Source organism: Anomaloglossus baeobatrachus, chromosome 5 (genome assembly GCF_048569485.1).
Source record: "Anomaloglossus baeobatrachus isolate aAnoBae1 chromosome 5, aAnoBae1.hap1, whole genome shotgun sequence".
NCBI classification, from domain to species: domain Eukaryota; kingdom Metazoa; phylum Chordata; class Amphibia; order Anura; family Aromobatidae; genus Anomaloglossus; species Anomaloglossus baeobatrachus.
The window spans coordinates 59,122,850-59,141,139 of record NC_134357.1 but is presented as its reverse complement, the minus strand read 5'-3'; the positions used below and the strand labels follow the sequence as shown (position 1 = coordinate 59,141,139).

At 43.4% G+C, this 18,290-nt stretch overlaps 1 protein-coding gene across 1 annotated transcript in view; it reads right to left on the bottom strand.

Annotated features, from left to right (window-relative positions):
• The window catches only part of LOC142310822 (gamma-aminobutyric acid receptor subunit pi-like), a 109,046-nt gene extending 92,774 nt beyond the window's left edge, over positions 1-16,272 (bottom strand). The window contains exon 1 of the mRNA XM_075348546.1: positions 16,127-16,272. The gene's annotated coding sequence lies outside the window, so the exon portion shown is untranslated. The remainder of the gene's footprint in view (positions 1-16,126) is intronic.
• Between the last annotated feature and the right edge of the window lie 2,018 nt (positions 16,273-18,290).

Sequence of the window (18,290 nt, the reverse complement as noted above, 5' to 3'; positions counted from 1 at the left end):
AAGCTGCTCAATCCCACTCATTACTTTGTTTATATTTGATCAGATTGCATCTGGTCGTTGGGGGGACCAGATATATGGGTACGTGTGTCCTCATAATGTATATAGGAGGCAATGTAGGTCTCATGATGTTTGTAGGAAGCTGTGTAGGGGTTACAAAATGTATATAGGAGGCTATGTGGGTATCATAATGTATATAGGAGGCTATATGTGGGTGCTCCTACTGTATTTAGGAGGCTAAGTAGGCTCATAAAGTATATAAAAGGCTATGCGGGGCTCATAATGTATTTAGGAGAGTATGTGGGGCTCATAATGTACATAATGTATATAGGAGGCTTTTTGAAGGCTCATGATGTTATTTCGAGTCTATATGGGATCTCATACTGTATTTAGGAGGCTAAATGCAAGCTCATACTGTATTTAGAAGACTGTGGGGGCTCATGCTGTATATAGGGGCTATGTGGATCATCACACTGTATATAGGAGGGTATGTGGGGGCTCATAAAGTGTATAGAAGCTTATCTTGGGGCTTATAATGTATATAGGAGTCAATGTAGGCTCATATTGTATTTAGGGGCTATGTGAGGGCTCATAATTTATGTAGGAGGCTATGTGGGGCTCATAATGTATATAAGAGGCTATGTAAGGCTCATAATGTACCGTATATAGGAGGCTATGAGAGGTTCATGCTGTGTATAGGAGGTTATGTGGGGTTTATAATGTATTCAGAAAAACTACTGTATATAGGGAGCTGTGAGGGCTCATACTGTATATAGGGAGCTGTGAGGGCTCATACTGTATATAGGAGGCTTTTTTCTTATCTTGTGCTTTTTGGGTTTTGTTTGCCATTTAAGACTAGTTTCACACTTGCGTTGGACGGCTTCCGTAGCATTGTGCTGTGTGACGGATCCAACGGATGCGTTGCAAATAGTGGCACAACGGATGCTACGGATCGTACAAAACAACGGAAAGCTTTTTTTTTTTTTTATTCTTTACAGTTTTACCGGCAGCAGACTATTGTGAACGATCAGCTGATCGCTCTCAATAGCCGGCGGCTGGTCGCTCAGCTGAGCGCTGTTACTTACCAGCAGCCGAGCATGCCAGCAGGCGGTCGCTCAGCTGAGCGCTGTCACTTGCCGGCAGCCGGGCATGCCGGCGGGTGGGCACTCAACTGAGCGTTGTCACTTGCCGGCGGGCGGGCGCTCAACTGAACGTTCTGCCACCGCGAGACAAAATAAAGTTTGCGATATAAAAAAAAAAAAAAAAAAAGAGCATGCGCAGTGAAATCCTGAGGATTCCGCTGCTCAAAACAACGTTACATGCTGCGTTCCTCCCGCTGGGCGGAAGCAACAGAGCGACGCAACGCAGGTCCTTTTGGCACAATCCGTCAACCATACAAGTCTATGGGAAACAGCGGAATCCGTTAACGTATTCCGCTGTTTTCCAAAAGGGCGGATTATAACGGAAGGAAAACAACGCAAGTGTGAAAGTACCCTTATAGGGAATCTGTCACCACATTTGAGCTATTTAACCTATTAATATGGGAATATATAGATTGCTGAAAATAGTCATACCTGTGTTTCTCATATCAGGTGACACCTTGTTGAAAACTCATCTTTTATTTATGTTAATGAGCTCTTCCAGGCTATGGGGAGGACGTAGCCAAGAGATAAACCTGCCTCCATACTTCATTAGCCTAGCTATCTCCTCCCATCAGCGTCACTGTGTCCTTGTGATGTCTGCTTCTTGTGCTGAAATCCCGCACCTGCAATTTCCAACGTTACACTTTATAGTTCCGCCCTCCTTGGGCATAGTCTTCACGTTCTTTGTGCACAGGTGCGGTAGATTGCTGCTTCTTGCGCTCCTAGTATAATTGATTTATGGCACCTGCGCAGAGTGAACATGAAGCTTATGCCCAAGGGATGGCAGAACAATAAAGTGTAACGTTGTAAATTGCAGGGCATAGGCGTAGGATTTCAGCAGAAGAAGCAGACATCACAGGTGCTGAGAACAGATTGGCTAATGAAGTGCGAAGGCAGCATTCTCTTCCAGGCTACGTCTGCCCCATAGCCTGGAAGAGATCACTAACATAAAGGAATAAAAGATGATTTTTCAACAAGAAGCCATCTATTTTCAGCAATGTATAACCTGTATTTCCATATTAATAGATTAAATAGCTCAAATGTGGTGACAGATTCCCTTTCGCGTACTGGAAATCTTTTTTGCTGAGCAACCAATTATTTTCTGCACTTTTTTATATGTTCTCCCCTCTCCAATCAACTTCTTGATCAAAGTTCTTTCTCCTTCGTTACAATGTTCTGAATGATCCATTTTACTCCCTGAGCAAAGGCTAAAATCTGCAGGTAGAACATTTGCTGTCCTCCTTCTTTAAATAAGGGCCATATTGACATCTGTTTCTTCCCAGAATGAATGACCTCACTAATTGAACTCCGCACTGCTATTAATTTGAACCCCCCTTTCATTTAATGAATGAATTACACCCAATTAGGAGCGTGCATGTCATGACTGTTGATTTTGCTAATTGCTCATTACTTGCCAATACTTAGACATTAATTTTTTCCCATCTTGTATGATCTTTTCTCCAAAAACAGTAATTAAACACATTAGTGAACTTAAAATGCTGTAATTTTGCACAAACTTTTCAAATTGGTGTCAGTAATAAAAACGATTTGATTCAGCGGACAACCTCCTTTATGATTCATAGTCCTCTATATCGTTGTGCTCATTTATCTTTAATGAGTGCAGGGAGCAAACAGCTAAACAATCAGTGAACATCATCATGCTAAGGAGGATAGATAGAGTCACTTGAAAGTCTGAGTGAAGAGAGAACAGTATGTGTGAGAGGAGGAAATAAGGAGGAGCAGACTATGTAAGAGGAGGAGATGAGGGAGAGCTGTCCCTGTGAGAGGAGGAGACCAGGGGGATTTAGTCAGTGTGAGAGGAGGAAACCAGGGGGAACAGTATGTGTGAGAGGAGGAAACCAGGGGGAACAGTATGTGTGAGAGGAGGAAACGAGGGGGAACAGTCTGTGTGAGAGGAGGAAATGAGGGGGAACAGTCTGTGTGAGAGGAGGAAACTAGGGGGAACAGTCTGTGTGAGAGGAGGAAACCAGGGGGAACAGTCTGTGTGAGAGGAGGAAACCAGGGGGAACAGTCTGTGTGAGAGGAGGAAACGAGGGGGAACAGTCTGTGTGAGAAGAGGAAACCAGGGGGAACAGTCTGTGTGAGAAGAGGAAACTAGGGGGAACAGTCTGTGTGAGAGGAGGAAACAAGGGGGAACAGTCTGTGTGAGAGGAGGAAATGAGGGGGAACAGTCTGTGTGAGAGGAGGAAACCAGGGGGAACAGTCTGTGTGAGAGGAAGAAATGAGGGGGAACAGTCTGTGTGAGAGGAGGAAACGAGGGGGAACAGTCTGTGTGAGAAGAGGAAACTAGGGGGAACAGTATGTGTGAGAGGAGGAAACGAGGGGGAACAGTCTGTGTGAGAAGAGGAAACCAGGGGGAACAGTCTGTGTGAGAGGAGGAAACGAGGGGGAACAGTCTGTGTGAGAAGAGGAAACCAGGGGGAACAGTCTGTGTGAGAAGAGGAAACTAGGGGGAACAGTCTGTGTGAGAAGAGGAAACCAGGGGGAACAGTCTGTGTGAGAAGAGGAAATAAGGAGGAGCAGACTATGTAAGAGGAGGAAATGAGGGAGAGCTGTACATGTGAGAGAAGGAAACCATGGGGAATAATCTGTGTGAGAGAAAGAAACCATGGGGAGCTGTCTGTGTGAGAGAAAGAATAAGGGGGAACAGTCTGTGTGAGAAGAGGAAACGAGGGGGAACAGTCTGTGTGAGAGGAGGAAACGAGGGGGAACAGTCTGTGTGAGAGGAGGAAACGAGGGGGAACAGTCTGTGTGAGAGGAGGAAACGAGGGGGAACAGTCTGTGTGAGAGGAGGAAACAAGGGGGAACAGTCTGTGTGAGAGGAGGAAATGAGGGGGAACAGTCTGTGTGAGAGGAGGAAACGAGGGGGAACAGTCTGTGTGAGAGGAGGAAACGAGGGGGAACAGTCTGTGTGAGAAGAGGAAACGAGGGGGAACAGTCTGTGTGAGAAGAGGAAACTAGGGGGAACAGTCTGTGTGAGAGGAGGAAACGAGGGGGAACAGTCTGTGTGAGAAGAGGAAACCAGGGGGAACAGTCTGTGTGAGAAGAGGAAACTAGGGGGAACAGTCTGTGTGAGAAGAGGAAACCAGGGGGAACAGTCTGTGTGAGAAGAGGAAATAAGGAGGAGCAGACTATGTAAGAGGAGGAAATGAGGGAGAGCTGTACATGTGAGAGAAGGAAACCATGGGGAATAATCTGTGTGAGAGAAAGAAACCATGGGGAGCTGTCTGTGTGAGAGAAAGAATAAGGGGGAACAGTCTGTGTGAGAAGAGGAAACGAGGGGGAACAGTCTGTGTGAGAGGAGGAAACGAGGGGGAACAGTCTGTGTGAGAGGAGGAAACGAGGGGGAACAGTCTGTGTGAGAGGAGGAAACAAGGGGGAACAGTCTGTGTGAGAGGAGGAAACGAGGGGGAACAGTCTGTGTGAGAGGAGGAAACGAGGGGGAACAGTCTGTGTGAGAGGAGGAAACAAGGGGGAACAGTCTGTGTGAGAGGAGGAAATGAGGGGGAACAGTCTGTGTGAGAGGAGGAAACGAGGGGGAACAGTCTGTGTGAGAGGAGGAAACGAGGGGGAACAGTCTGTGTGAGAAGAGGAAACGAGGGGGAACAGTCTGTGTGAGAGGAGGAAACGAGGGGGAACAGTCTGTGTGAGAGGAGGAAACGAGGGGGAACAGTCTGTGTGAGAAGAGGAAACGAGGGGGAACAGTTAGTGTGAGAGGAGGAAACGAGGGGGGGACAGTCTGTGTGAGAGGAAGAAACCAGGGGGAACAGTCTGTGTGAGAGGAGGAAACGAGGGGGAACAGTCTGTGTGAGAGGAGGAAACAAGGGGGAACAGTCTGTGTGAGAAGAGGAAACTAGGGTGAACAGTCTGTGTGAGAGGAGGAAACAAGGGGGAACAGTCTGTGTGAGAAGAGGAAACTAGGGGGAACAGTTAGTGTGAGAAGAGGAAACCAGGGGGAACAGTCTGTGTGAGAGGAGGAAACAAGGGGGAACAGTCTGTGTGAGAAGAGGAAACCAGGGGGAACAGTCTGTGTGAGAAGAGGAAACCAGGGGGAACAGTCTGTGTGAGAAGAGGAAACTAGGGGGAACAGTCTGTGTGAGAAGAGGAAACTAGGGGGAACAGTATGTGTGAGAAGAGGAAATAAGGAGGAGCAGACTATGTTAGAGGAGGAGATGAGGGAGAGCTGTCCATGTGAGAGAAGGAAACCATGGGGAATAATCTGTGTGATAGAAAGAAACTATGGGGAGCTGTCTGTGTGAGAGAAAGAATAAGGGGGAACAGTCTGTGTGAGAAGAGGAAACGAGGGGGAACAGTCTGTGTGAGAGGAGGAAACGAGGGGGAACAGTCTGTGTGAGATGAGGAAACAAGGGGGAACAGTCTGTGTGAGAAGAGGAAACAAGGGGGAACAGTATGTGTCAGAGGAGGAAACAAGGGGGAACAGTATGTGTGAGAGGAGGAAACTAGGGGGAACAGTCTGTGTGAGAGGAAGAAATGAGGGGGAACAGTCTGTGTGAGAGGAGGAAACAAGGGGGAACAGTCTGTGTGAGAAGAGGAAACTAGGGGGAACAGTATGTGTGAGAGGAGGAAACGAGGGGGAACAGTCTGTGTGAGAAGAGGAAACAAGGGGGAACAGTATGTGTGAGAGGAGGAAACAAGGGGGAACAGTATGTGTGAGAGAAGGAAACGAGGGGGAACAGTCTGTGTGAGAGGAGGAAACGAGGGGGAACAGTCTGTGTGAGAGAAGTGAAAAATAAGGAGCAGTCCATGTGAGAGGAGGATACCAGAGGAAGCTGTCTGTGTGAGAGGAGGATACCAGAGGAAGCTGCTGTCTGTGTGAGAGGAGGATACCAGAGGAAGCTGTCTGTGTGAGAGCAGGAAACCATGAGGAGCAGTCCATGTGAGAGGAAAGAAACATAGGGCGAGCTCAGTGTAAGAGGAGGGGAAATATGGGGAGCGGTCTGTGAGAAAGGAAAGAAACTTTGGAAGCAGTCTGTGTAAGAGAAGAGTTGACTGTGCTAGAGGAGGGAAACATGGGGAGCAATTTGTGTGGTGGGGAAAACCAGGGAGACTAGTCTGTGCAAGAAGAGGGAGCTTTGAGGAGCATGGAGGGGGTGTCTGTCTATTTGAGTCTTAGTATTTTTGTTATGTTAATATTGTTGGAGCCAGGAGTGGGTGTAATCCATTGCACACTAGGAATGCAGTGATAGTGTACTAGTTAATGCACAACATTCACCATATTTACTGCCCTAGACCAGAATACTAACAATAACCCATTCCCTGCTCAAAGCAACCAGGAATACTGACACTAACCCATTCACTGCCCTCTATCACCAGTGATACAGACATTTATTGAGGATTGGCTGATCTAGAAGGAACTGCAACCAGATCATTGATTTTCTTTCTCTCCATTCTCAGAGGTTTAGGAAGCATTGGTCACTATACCACTCTACAGTCAGATGCAGCCATTAATACAGCAGCCGCTACACGTCCACAGACTCCATACCCTAACAAATGATTCTCAGTTGGGGACTGGACCATATAATAAACTTACTATACTTAACATTTTCATTTTAGTAAATATAATGAATAAATGGTAATTAATATTTTAGTCATTAGAGCAGCCAGTATATAATATACTGTATTTCTGCAGATATACCGTACTGTGTTTTAATTATTTACCATATAACACAAAGAAAGATGTTAGCTTTACATAGAATAATAATCTATTTTGCATATATTGTATTTAAAAAATGGCAATGTGCCTTCCATTGAAAGTAATTATTATTAAATCATATTCCCAAATAAGAGCATTTAATGTGCCCTGGGCCTTTCAGTGCGGCTCGGTGAGCTGGCATTATCCTAACATACAGTATCACTTGGATGTAAATAAGCAAAACTATTCAAATTTACTTAATTTCACACCTAAGTGATCACGGATGTGGATTCAAAATAGCTCCAGAGTGGAGACAAGGAGGAAATCTGAGGGAGAGAGATATACCGTACTAGCTGGGAGTACTGGGAATATCTCAATCAGTATAGAGACATGGGATCAAGCTGCATACATATCAATAACACCAGTGATGCAGCCATTATGTTACCATGAGCTACTCCATGTGATCAATGTGGATCAAGACCCATATGATTATAGGACAATATACGCCAACCAAGAGGTCCAGGAGAATGGTAGTCCCATAAACAATATTCACAACCTATGGGTAGGTGCATACAATTGTTTTCTCTCCATCCGAGAAAAATGGTCATATTATACTGATCAGAGTTAGACCAGAGTTTGGCCAGAGTTGAGCAAGAGCTGGGCCAGAGTTGGGCCAGAATTGGACCAGAGTTGGACTATATTTGGGCCACAGTTGGGCCATAGTTGGATCAGAGTTGGGCCAGAGTTGGACCAGAGATGGATCAGAGTTGCGCCAGAGTTTGACAGAGTTGGGCCAGAGTTGGATCAGAGTTGGGCCAGAGTTGAATCAGAGTTGGGCCAGAGTTGGGCCAGAGTTGGATCAGAGTTGGGCCAGAGTTGGGCCAGAGTTGGGCCAGAGGTGGATCAGAGTTGGGCCAGAGTTGGAGTAGAGTTGCGCCAGAGTTGGCCCAAAGTTGGATCAGAGTTGGGCCAGAGTTGGATCAGAGTTGCGCCAGAGTTGGGCCAGAGTTGGACTAGAGTTGGGCCACAGTTGGGCCACAGTGGGATCAGAGTTGGACCAGAGTTGGACCAGAGTTGGACCACAGTTGGACCACAGTTGGATCAGAGTTGGATCAGAGTTGGACTAGAGTTGGACTAGAGTTGGATCAGAGTTGGGCCAGAGTTGAACCAGAGTTGGGCCAGAGTTAGACCAGAGTTGGATTGAAGTTGGATCAGAGCTGGATAAGTTTTTCTTGAATGTGGAGTAGAATTTAAAACAGTTTTTTCCTCATCTCCAATCTGTCAGTCTGTGAAAAGTTTTTTTCACAGACCCATAGAGTTGAATGACCAAGTGCCATCTGATTCTCGGAGACAAATTGAACAGGCTGCAATTTTTACAACAGTTCAGTTGGTTCGAGGTAAAATAAACATCCAATATGTTGAATAACATTGGTCTGATTTTTTTTGATGGATCGCACTTGGACAGAAAATATGGTTGCGTGCACAAGTCCTAGTGATTATTGGAGGTCTGACTGCTGTGTGCATAGAGTGGTACTCTACTTTTTAGTAAATCACCATTTCTAATTAAAGCGCATTTTCCAATCAATTGAAATACATTTTTTTTTAGCAAAAATGATAAATAAAACCCAAAAAATCATTAGGAAAGCTAATGGATCCTCACAGCTAAAGGTGAGAAATCAACTCATCATCACTGGTGTCAAACTGTACACAGTTTTCCTAGGATGTCCAAGTCATTTGTTAGTGTTTTTAAGGCTACGCTCACACGAGTGTATGACTCGGATGAGTGTAATGCCAGAAAATCTCGCATTGGACTCTGACCAATGTTAGTCAATGAGGGAAAGCAGTTGGTCAGCTTTTTTCTCATCCAAATTCTGGATGAGCAAAAAGTCGCAGCATGCTGTGATTGTAAGCGAGACCCGTGTCACCCGCACGCATACACGTCTATGGGTTTGTGAGAAACATAGAACTGTACTCAGATGACAACTGAGTGCAGTGTAATATACGCTCAGGCTGACAATTGAGGAGATGGGAAGATTAGTCCCTCCCTTTCCTCCATAGCTGTGATCCGATCCGATAAGGGGGAATAGGTAACCCTTTGGTCTGTCTTTTTTGGAACTCCTCTGAGCTGATTTATCACCACCTCAAAGTTCGTGATGAACTTTAATGTGGTCATAAATGAGCAGTGAAAAAAACAGATAAAAAAAAGTTACAAACTCCTCATCAGAATCAGATCACTGCTGCTTTCTCAGCTAACTCACTGCTATGTGCAGGGCTGTCATAGCAAAAATAGCAATATTTTTTTAGGAAAATTAACAGTAATCCCCCTATTTATTGCTACAGTAGTAGAAAAATTGTCCCATCTGTACTATTATATTTTCAAAAAACATTTTTAAAAATAATATTGGGTGAATCCGGGTGAGCAGAGGGAGATTTCCCGTTTGTGACCTTCTCTTGTTGGCCACAGCATCTACAAAGAGTGTGTTTTGCTCTGGCAGATTGGCATGTTAATTGCTTTAATGGGCACGGTGTAACACTCAATTTTCCCTGCGGTGTATAATTCAACTCTTTACTGTCGGATTCCCCTGCAAATAATCATCAGAGATCACATTTAAAAAAAAAAATGTTTAAAAAGAACAACCCCTTTAAGTGCTCCCACTAGTGCTGATGTTTGGGCTAGAATTAATGGGAATCCACTAATGAGATCTATACCATACAAAGTCGTAGTCCATTCACTCACAGCTGATACGCGGGTTTAGTGCCATTTACACAAACATTCATTCGGCTTAGATTCAGCATATGTGACTGCTTGGTAGAATTTGCTTCCATTACTGTCTATAAAGAGCATTTAGGATGGAGGATTACATGCTGACGATGCCGGGCACATCTGGATGGCAGGCAGCCAGTGGTGGAAAGCAGCTGCAGACTCTGGCTCCGTGCGGGGTCTTTTCTAATAAACCATTATTTAATGTCGCAATGTTATTTTTTTTTATCATGCAGTAAATTAAAATTATTTTTTTTTCCACTATGAAATAAAAAAATATATCTAAGACTGAAAAAAAATATTTTTTTCTTTTATTTTTAGACATCTATAAAGGCATACATAATACAGAGGCAGCTGGCCGGTCTCTATTCCCATGATCTCCTATTTCTATAATGACATGTTGCTCCAAAAAGTGGATGTCAGTTGATAAATAATGTGATAAATAGGCAATCAATTACCGTAATTCAAAAATTAAGTTGTTTTAGCCCAAAAATAAACACTCCAAAATTACCATTCACTAGGTGTCTCCCTTTGTTGATTGCTGCCTGTTGTAAAGTGTAATCCTTCCCTAGGACAGTTGGGTGGGTATTTGACATTCTGCTCCTGAGCTCCTGTCTGCCAAACTGCAGACAGACAAAACACAAAGGTGCGCTCTCAGTTCATGGTAAATAGGTTATTGGATAATGATAGATGCAATGCATCTAAATGGTCTTAAAGATGATGTTCTCCGGCACATCGGCGTTCTCCGATGGTCAGGTCCCTTCTACCCTCCGATCCAGCAACATTCACATCTGCATGACTAAATTCTCTGCCTAACCAGCCCAGTATAATGCTATTTACTAAAATCAATGTTTAGAAAAAGTATTTAGAGGCTCCGCTTTTCCTATGATAATTAACGCTTTGACTAGTAAACGAGGCGCTTTTTCCCCGGCTAGTTGGCCTTCTTTCCATGTTATCATGCACATCATGATAACATGAGTTCCATAAGCCAGTATCATCACCAGTCCTTGGAAAACTTGCGCATGCGCGTGGCTCATTTGAGCAGCGTAACTGCGCCTCTCTGAAGATGGATGTACTTCTGAGACGCACACTACCCATGAAAGTGCAGAAACTGTTCTTCCGAACATGTGCAGTGCGCTTTTCTGAAGCCAGGATGTGTACACCCAGCTTCAAAGACGCAGTGATGCTGCCAAAATGAGCCGCGTGCACGTGCGACATTTCCAGGAGCTGCAGTCCATGTGCGGACCTCTGAATGAGCCCTTAGAGTTTGTATGGTTCACCCACTCTTCTGTGTATTGATGTTGCTATTTGATGATGTTGCCGTTTATTGTATTTGTTGATGTTGCTGTTTGTTGGCTTTATTGATTTTGCCGTCTGTTGAATTTATTGACGTTACCATTTGTTGGATTTGTTGATGTTGCTGTTTGTTGGATTTATTGATGTTGCTGTTTGTTGGATTTGTTGATGTTGCCGTTTGTTGGATTTGTTGATGTTGCCGTTTGTTGGATTTATTGACGTTACAATTTGTTAGATTTGTTGATGTTGCTGTTTGTTGGATTTATTGATGTTGCTGTTTGTTGGATTTGTTGATGTTGCCGTTTGTTGGATTTGTTGATGTTGCCGTTTGTTGGATTTATTGACGTTACCGTTTGATGGATTTGTTGATGTTGCCGTTTGTTGGATTTATTGATGTTGCCGTTTGTTGGATTTGTTGATGTTGCCGTTTGTTGGATTTGTTGATGTTGCCATTTGTTGGATTTGTTGATGTTGCCATTTGTTGGATTTGTTGATGTTGCCGTTTGTTGGATTTGTTGATGTTGCCGTTTGTTGGATTTATTGATGTTGCTGTTTGTTGTATTTGTTGATGTTTGTTGGATTTGTTGATGTTGCCGTTTGTTGGATTTATTGATGTTGCCGTTTGTTGTATTTGTTGATATCGCCATGGGTTGGATTTGTTGATGTTGCCATTTGTTGGATTTGTTGATATTGCCGTTTGTTGGATTTGTTGATGTTGATGTTTGTTGGATTTGTTGATGTTGCCATTTGTTGGATTTATTGATGTTGCTGTTTGTTGGATTTGTTGATGTTGATGTTTGTTGGATTTGTTGATGTTGCCGTTTGTTGGATTTGTTGATGTTGCCATTTGTTGGATTTGTTGATGTTGCCGTTTGTTGGATTTATTGACGTTACCATTTGATGGATTTGTTGATGTTGCCGTTTGTTGGATTTATTGATGTTGCTGTTTGTTGGATTTTTTGATGTTGCCGTTTGTTGGATTTGTTGATGTTGCCGTTTGTTGGATTTGTTGATGTTGATATTTGTTGGATTTGTTGATGTTGCCGTGGGTTGGATTTGTTGATGTTGCCATTTGTTAGATTTGTTGATATTGCCGTTTGTTGGATTTGTTGATGTTGATGTTTGTTGGATTTGTTGATTTTGCCATTTGTTGGATTTGTTGATGTTGCCGTTTTTTGGATTTATTGATGATACTGTTTGTTAGATTTGTTAGCTACATAAAAGCAGCAGTGAAAAATACTGGCCGCATCTCTATTTAAATGGATTTTGTTTAAGGACTCTTGTGGCAAAATCTACAATGTCCGCAAGCAAGATTGTGGTAATTAACCCAAGGTTTGTGAAAGGGCAGATGAGAGACAAATAAACTCCAATTTCTCTTGTCCCTGCTGGTTAAAGAACTTGTCAAGGATTAGAAAAACATATCTGCTCTCTGCCAAGAACAGTGCCACACCATTGTACAGGTTATATGTGGTATTGCAGCTCAGCTTCATTCACTTTAAAGTAGCAATACAAGACACAAACCATGAATAGTGATGCTATTTTTGGGGAAATATAGTCATAGTATTTTATTTATTCTTGGACAACCTTTTAAAGGAGTAGTGGGGTTAACCAAGCCAAAAAGATGAGTTTTTGTAATTCCAGCTATGAGGTCCACTTTTGGCGATGTACACTCTTACTGAAATCTCCAAATATTTGGATCATAGTATTGGGGCTGAATGATTCTTTTTGTTTTTCAGATGCAGCCGCTCCATTCAGAACAGAAAACCTACATCTACAAACTCAGGAGAACTTCATATCACGCTATGAGGCAATACAAATAAGAAATTTGGGAAATTAAAATTCTCCACATGCCTCCTGCTTAGCAGTAAAGTAATATTTTGGAATTGATTTTATACCGTTCCAAAATAAGAACTCAGGGGCCTGAAGGAGCTGTTGTTTAGATGATGCAAATGTTCCAATGCACATAACTTGTATTATAAAAATAAAATACAGAGTATTAATGGATCAGAAATCAGAGAACCGCTTTTGGCTGGGTTTGCACATACCCTTTGAGGGCTGGGCAGCACAGCACGGTGGCTCAGTGGTTAGCATTACAGTCTTACAGCGCTGGGGTCAAATTCCACCAAGGACACCATCTGCAAGGAGTTTGTATGTTCTCCCCGTGTTTGTGTGAGTTTCCTCCGAGTTCTCCGGTTTCCATCCAAACTCCAAAGACATACTAATAGGAAATTTAGATTATGAGCCCCAACAGTGATGATCACATCTGTAAAGCGCTATAGAATTATAGTGCTATATAGGTGCGTAAAATAAATAAATTATAGCAAGATATGCCCCAGGATGGCCATGTATACAATCAGCGATTTCTCTCGACTCTTCATACATCTTTATATCAATGGGGACAGAGGAACCCGAATTGGAAGTCAACACTCATTTTTTTTTTCACGGAATATCTGCCGTCAAGAAAGAATCTTAAGACCCACTTACATACATTGTTAGATTTTTGGGGTTATCCCATTCCCAAGGATGGATCAAGAAACTTTTGTGAACAAGGGAGATTTTAATATAATCAGATTGATAGGTTTGGTCGGATTGGATGGTAGTTGGCCAAATCTGGCTTTAAGAAAAGATATTACACCGGATAGAGTAATTATGGTATTATGTCTATGAAACGAAAAAGGGCCAATTCTGAAAAGTTCGGAGGGAACACTTAAGTTTCAGTTTTCGGCTTCTGATTCTCAAACAATGCTGTAAAAAGATATTGGTCAAAAATCTGGCTATAATCTGTGAACAGATAGAACCAGAAATTGTTCTTCACTACAACTTTTAGCTTCTTGATACAACAAACGGAGATTGTCATTGCCAAAAATCTTATCACATATACATCTATTATCTATTTACTGCTCAGATGCACAAACTAAATAGGCAAATGAAAAAAATCAGTTATTCTACATTTGGATCTAATGTGCTTTCATTGCATCTGTAGTATACAGATGTAGCAAAGGTTTCCATGACTCGAATAACACAGCGATGCGAACAAATATAAACAGTCAATGGCTCATGCTATGGTAGGTTATTATAATCCTCTTAAGTGAAATAACGTTGTGTCACAAGCTAACAGAATAGTGTATAGTGGTTCATGCGAACGTTTGCTACATCTGTATTTGTGTTTTTTTTTTTAATTTACTTTGTTTCTATGATTTGTCGACATGTGGAGTCATATGGAGCATTTTATGATATTTTTTGAGAAGTGGGTCCTGCGAGAAGAGTGTCTTGCGTGTCATGCCAACTTTTGCTACATCTCTATTTATATTGTTTTGTTAGTTTTTTTTATTTCCTACTTGTTTCTATGATTTGTAAACATGCAGTCATATAGAGCATTTTATGCTTTTTTTTAGAAGTAGGTCCAGCAAGAAGAGTGTCTATCGGGTTATGCTAACTTTTACTACATCTGTATTTATGGTTTGTTTTTTTTTATTTCCTACTTGTTTCTAAGATTTGATGACATGTGGAGTCATATAGAGCATTTTATGTCTTTTTGTTTTCTTTCAGAAGTAGGTCCAGCAAGAAGAGTGTCTTGTACGTCATGCTAACTTTTGTTCAATCTGCATTTATTTATATATATATAAATAAAAAATATTATATATATATATATATATATTATTTCCTACTTGCTTGTTTGTTCCTACAAGAAGAGTGTCTTGTGGGCCATGCTAACTCTTGTTCAATCTGCATTTATACATATATCTTCATATATATATATATATATATATATATATATATATATATATATATATATATATATATATATATATATATAAATATATATATATATATATATATATATATATTTCCTACTTGTTTCTATGATTTGTCTACATGTGTAGTCATATACAGCATTTTATGCTTTTTTTAGAAGTAGGTCCAGCAAGAACAGTGTCTTCTGGGTCATGCTAACTTTTGCTACATCTGTTTTTATGGTTTGTTTGTTTTTTTATTTACGCCTTGTTTCTCTGATTTGTCGACATGTGGAGTCATATACAGCATTTTATGCTTTTTTTTTAGAAGTAGGTCCAGCAAGAAGAGTGTTTTATGGGTCATGCAAACTTTTGCTACATCTGTATATGTGTGGTTTTTTTTTTTTTTTAATTTACTACTTGTGTCTATGATTTGTTGACATAGAGCATTGTATGGGAAAATGCTTTTTTTAGAAGTAGGTCCAGCAAGAAGAAGTATGTCAATGGGTAAAACATGAATGAAAAAACCTGGCGCGTCGAATACCGCTCCGAATTTCCATAAGCCCCTTGCTACATCTATAAATATTTCTGATATGTTTTTCCATCTCTTTTAACACTAGAAGTCCCAGAAATTTCAAGCTTCCCCCTGAAGTCCCGAAAAAGGGTCAAATGACTGATGGTAAACTGAATAGAACTAACTGGAAACTAAATGGCTAAACTCAATGGAAAACAACAACCTCCTGTGGTGCGACAGTAATGGCCTTAATTACAGAACAAAAGACAGTGATTATAGGATGTTAGCTAAAATCCTTCAGGTCATTCGACCTGTCTCTGGGTTCCAAAGGTAGAAATGTTAAATGACCCCTCTCTGGGACTTCCAGTGTTAAATCCACTTCCGCTCAATAAACGGCAGCGTTTTCTGAAAAACATTCATAGTCTTCGAGTTGACACGATTCAATAGCTTTAGATCCAATCATAGGGGAAAAAACCCACTTAATAAACTGAATTGTGCCAAAAGGCAAACTCCACTCTGCAGCACTTAGCAAACCCAGCTCTGCTACCTCCGCAAAATGATGAAAGGACTAATGCGAGTTAATGTAATTCAGTCATCCAGAACATTTAGTGACCTCCTTTAAGTATTAAGTTATCCGCAGAAAAATCCACATTGTTCCCCTGAATCGCTGTCAGTTCCCAATACATTCCCGCTCCGTACGATAAATCACCGGAATTTCATAACTTTTTACGAGACGTCGCATTAGTCAAATTTATCTCTCTTCTGGAGTTCATTACTTTTTTCGCAAACCATCTGTCATGTCTTTAAACAGATTAGTATGTATAGACTCATCAAAGGCAATAAAAGTCTGCTGTAACATCAAATCTGTTCGGATTGTGCCCGGTATCCCAGCCTGACCCCATTCCTAATACTCCACACACACATGGTGGATAGATCTGACACATAAGGGTTGGAGGATTATCATTCATATCCATTAAGAACATGCAGACAATAAGTTGTGGTACATACCTATGAGTTGCTCTTGCGCATGGTGTTTTGTATTAGGGGATGCAAGCAATATGGGATATCCCCTGTGCGGAAAAGTCACTCCAGTCTTGGTGAACAGCAAGGGTCAGGAGTCAGGATCACAGCATGGTGGTGGTGTGCACAGCAGCCAAGCTCTGGAGGTTTGCAGCTGCACAAGATAAGAGGGAAGGCTTATGTCAGAGGAACAGGCTGCAGTACAATAGGATCGGAGGCAGTGTAGGGTGAAAGAAAGGGGAGGTTCCGTACCGGCATAATGGGACCATGACCCCTTAGGTGGCATCTCCAGTCTGTTCGCCTTGGTTCCATATTTTTTTTAATGTTCTTCATAGAGAGCAAATAATAATTATTGTAGGACATTTAAAGGAAAAACAATTTAATCAAATTAGGACATTTCATTTAATGGGACAACTCTTAGGATTTGTTCACAAGGAGCAAACTCTTCTCCAAAATCCATCTAAAAAATGTAATTGAATAAGCTCCTTATCGATTACAATGCAAAATACGCCCAATAAATAAAGCAACATCTCAGTTTTTTAAGGCTATGTTCCCACGATGAGCTTTTGGTGCATGTTTTTTGCAGCGTTTTATGGTACGTTCCCACAATCCAGATAACACTGCGTTCTAGGCGTAATGTCATCCCGCCTGTGGAGATGTGAGTGTTCTCTGCAGGAGAACAGAGCATACGTACCTATACCACCCCAGCGTCAGCAGCTAAGACTGCTCGGATCCAGATCCGCGGCGGCTCGAGGGGTCGCGCGGACACTCGAAATAAAAGGGGGTATTTACAGGGGATTTTGTGTTAAGAGTTCGTGACGCCACACACGGTATGTGGTAAGGTGGAGTACCACCGCTGCTGCTGGGAGCGCCTGGTGGCGATGGGATGGCAGCCAGGTGTTTAACCCCTCCGTGGGTAGGGGGATAATGCCCCGGGGCTCGGTGATGGTGAGAGGGGGATGCCGTTAGGGAGGAAAGGGTCACTGTGTACTCACTCAGTTCAATAACGCTGACACTGACAACTTGTAAACCGGAATTCTTAGCACCACTGTAGCAGGGAGGGAGCACGTGTACCGCCCCGCGGACTCGGCTGCGACCGCCGAGCCGCTCGGGTCCGTGCTCGTACTGCTGGCGGTGGCTCGAGCCTCTCACGGACCCGGGGGTCACACTGTTCTGAAAGGGGGAGGCTGGCGCTGCACGCAGGGGATGCGGGGATGCTGGTGTTGGGGTGGTTTTCGTGACGCCACTCACGGGTTGTGGTGATATGGGACACCACCGCTGCGGTAAAGATGGTGGGGCTCCCGGGAGAGATGGCAGGGCGCAGCTCGGTTGTTAACCCCTCCATGGGTAGCGGCGGTGTGTCCCGGGGCCTGGTAGCGGGGGCGGTGCGGGGCGCCGTGCTGCAGTTTGGTGCGATGCTGTGGTATTCACAATTAAGTCACTCAGAGGCGCTGGTAAACCAAACAAGGTGGAAGACGGGTGGCCCACGGCCGGCTGCAGCACTGGACGGTGTGACAGGGTCCTCCTTTCTCCTGCACCTAAGCTTGTGTGGACCACAGTGCCTAAGCATGGGTGGTCCGCTCCACGCCGGGTATGTCGTGGGAGTTCCTTTGCTCGCAGGCGCTGGCTCTCGGATTTATGGCCTCTAGCGGTGGCTGTTATCCAGTCCGTTTTGGGCTGTTGCCGTCAATCGGGACTTTGGGTGGGAAAGGACCCCGTGAGGTCCAGACCTCAATCAGTTAATTTGACTAAATGGTGGCCTACGGCCTAGTCAGGGTCTGAGTACCCTTCCTGGTGCTCCGGTAGACTGTTGGTTCCCCGGTTCAGGTCCGGTGGGCTCCAACCCAGCTCCAGTCCCTACGGTTCCACCGGTTGTGTTCCCGGTTTCCTGCAGGCGGCCCTGCTGTCTGCCTGCCTGACTGTGTATCGGTCCTGGGCTCCCACCCAGGCCCCGAGCAGCGCTGTATGTCACACGTCTGAACTCCTCCACTACCACTTCCTAACTCTCCTAGCAACAACTGAACACTGTTTTTCCTGTCTCAGCCCAGCAGACTCCTCGGTGGGTGTGTCTTTCTGCCTGACTCCGCCCACCTGGTGTGCCTGTCTAGCACTGAGAGAGGCAATCAGGACTTGATTGATGGTTGTTACCTTC